Source organism: Lactuca saligna, unplaced genomic scaffold, assembly GCF_052625555.1.
Source record: "Lactuca saligna cultivar CGN05327 unplaced genomic scaffold, ASM5262555v1 scaffold_39, whole genome shotgun sequence".
Lineage (NCBI taxonomy): Eukaryota > Viridiplantae > Streptophyta > Magnoliopsida > Asterales > Asteraceae > Lactuca > Lactuca saligna.
This window is the reverse complement of record NW_027629882.1, coordinates 37,501-40,000: the sequence shown is the minus strand read 5'-3', so window position 1 is coordinate 40,000 and position 2,500 is coordinate 37,501.

Genomic DNA, 2,500 nt, shown 5'->3' with positions numbered 1-2,500 from the left:
ACGAACAAGGCATGGTGTTGGGAATTATACATCTTCGGGCTAATCAATGTCTGTTCCTGTCACCAAGCTCTTTGTGCATTATGTATATATAGGGGGTACATGGGGACTAATACCACCCTTGGTGCCCGACAGGTGTGTTGGGAAACCTAAGCAAGCGAGGCTGGCAAGGCAAGCCACCCAAGGGAACAAGGCACCTTGCCACACACAAACCCATCCACGAACGACCAAGGGAACAAGGCAACCTTGCCGCACACATGCCCATGAACGACCAAGGGAACAAGGCACCTTGCCGCACACATGCCCATGAACGACCAAGGGAACAAGGCACCTTGCCACACACATGCCCATTAACGACCAAGGGAACAAGGCAACCTTGCCACACACAGACCCTTGCATGAACGACCAAGGGAACAATGGATGTGAGGCTGGCAAGGCTAGGTCACGGCAAGCCAAGCAGTCAGGCTACACAATTGATGTGAGGCTGGCAAGGCTAGGTCATGTCAAGCCAAGCAGTCAGGCTACACAAGGGAACAAGGCACCTTGCCACACACAAACCCATGAACGAACGACCAAGGGAACAACGCCTCTTCCCACACACAGACCCATGAACGACCAAGGGAACAAGGGTATGAACGACCAAGGAACAATGCGTATTGCCACACACATTCCCATGAACGACCAAGGGAACAAGGCTACCTCCCAAACAAACACACATGAACGACCAAGGGAACAAGGCTTCTTCCCACACACAACCCCATGAACGACCAAGGGAACAAGGCACCTTGCCACACACATGCCCATGAACGACCAAGTGAACAATGGATGTGAGGCTGGCAAGGCTAGGTCATGTCAAGCCAAGCAGTCAGGCCACACAAGGGAACAAGGCACCATGCCACACACAAACCCATCCACTAACGACCAAGGGAACAATGCATATGGGGCTGGCAAGGCAAGCAGGCTACCCAAGTGAACAACGCCTCTTCCCACACACAGACCCATGAACGACCAAGGGAACAAGGGTATGAACGACCAAGGAACAATGCGTATTGCCACACACATTCCCATGAACGACCAAGGGAACAAGGCTACCTCCCAAACAAACACACATGAACGACCAAGTGAAGAAGGCTTCTTCCCACACACAACCCCATGAACGACCAAGGGAACAAGTTTACTTCGTACACGAACACCCATGAACGACCAATGGAACAAGGCATCTTGCCACACACATGCCCATGAGCAACCCAATCCCATCCTCATCGGTCTAAGGAACAAGGGGCCTTGACAAACCATGAGCAGATTTCTAAGCAAGTCAAACGATGAAGGGAGCAAAGTGTAGTTCCTACTTAGTACATAGTAAATTGAATATATGAGTTCCAATCCGATCAACTCGTGTTCTTTCGAGTTCATCTAAGCCACCTATGAATACCTAAAAGCCTTATCTGCCTGCCTATCACCAGGCGACAGGGACAAAAACCCAAATATGATATATTTTCATTTCAAGTCCATTCGTCTATGTTAACAATGACCCACACAATGTTTCAATGGCATTCCTACTTGATTTGAGCGACATTCCAACAAGTAGGGAACCAACGCTTCAAGGCGTGACCAAGGATAGGACACAAACATTTACGCCTCAAACATGACATTTTGTTTTTTTTTTTCATTTCAAAGCTTTTCATTTATAATAAAAAGCATCCCTACAAAATTTTGTGTCAATCCGAATTAATTCGAGCGAGTTATGGACGATTTCGCACAATTATGCATCCCTGGGCAAATCAATATCTGTTCCTGTCACCAAGCTCTTTGTGCAATATGTATATATAGGGGAACCATGGGACTGCTGCCCATTGGCGCCCCAAGGATGTCCAGCGCCCAAGGCTCTCGAGGCTGGCACGCTCGAGGCATGGCCAAGACGCCCGCTCTTGACGAAAATGGGGCCAAAACGCCCCCCATTGGCGCCCCACTCCCGTGTCCCCTCGCCCCCAAGTCGTGTGTGTCCAAAAATTATGCATCATCAGGGAAATCAATGTCTGTTCCTGTCACCAAGCTCTTTGTGCAATATGTATATATAGGGGGTACCATGGGGTCTCATTCTCATAGGTGCCCGGCATGGTTGATGGGCAAATAAGAATCGTGAGGCTGTATCGAGCACACACGAGGCAAGCCAAGCCAAGCCCCACGACCCATGAAAGAGGCCATCCCCCCCAACACGTTGCCTTGATTTCTCGAACGGTGACCTGAAAAATAGCCCCATCTCCTTGAGTCTCCTCGACGTTGTGCCCATACACTAGCCCGTTGCCTTGATTTTCCTCGACATAGGGCGCAGAAACTAGCGCCGTTGGCTTCACCTGTGCCTCGACGCCGTGCGCATACTAAGAAATATACATCCTCAGGGAAAGCAATGGGTGTTGCTGTCACCAAGCTCCTTGTGCAATATGTATATATAGGGGGGGAGCAGTGGGTGAGCATGGCAAGGGATGAAGGTGCCAGACTGCCT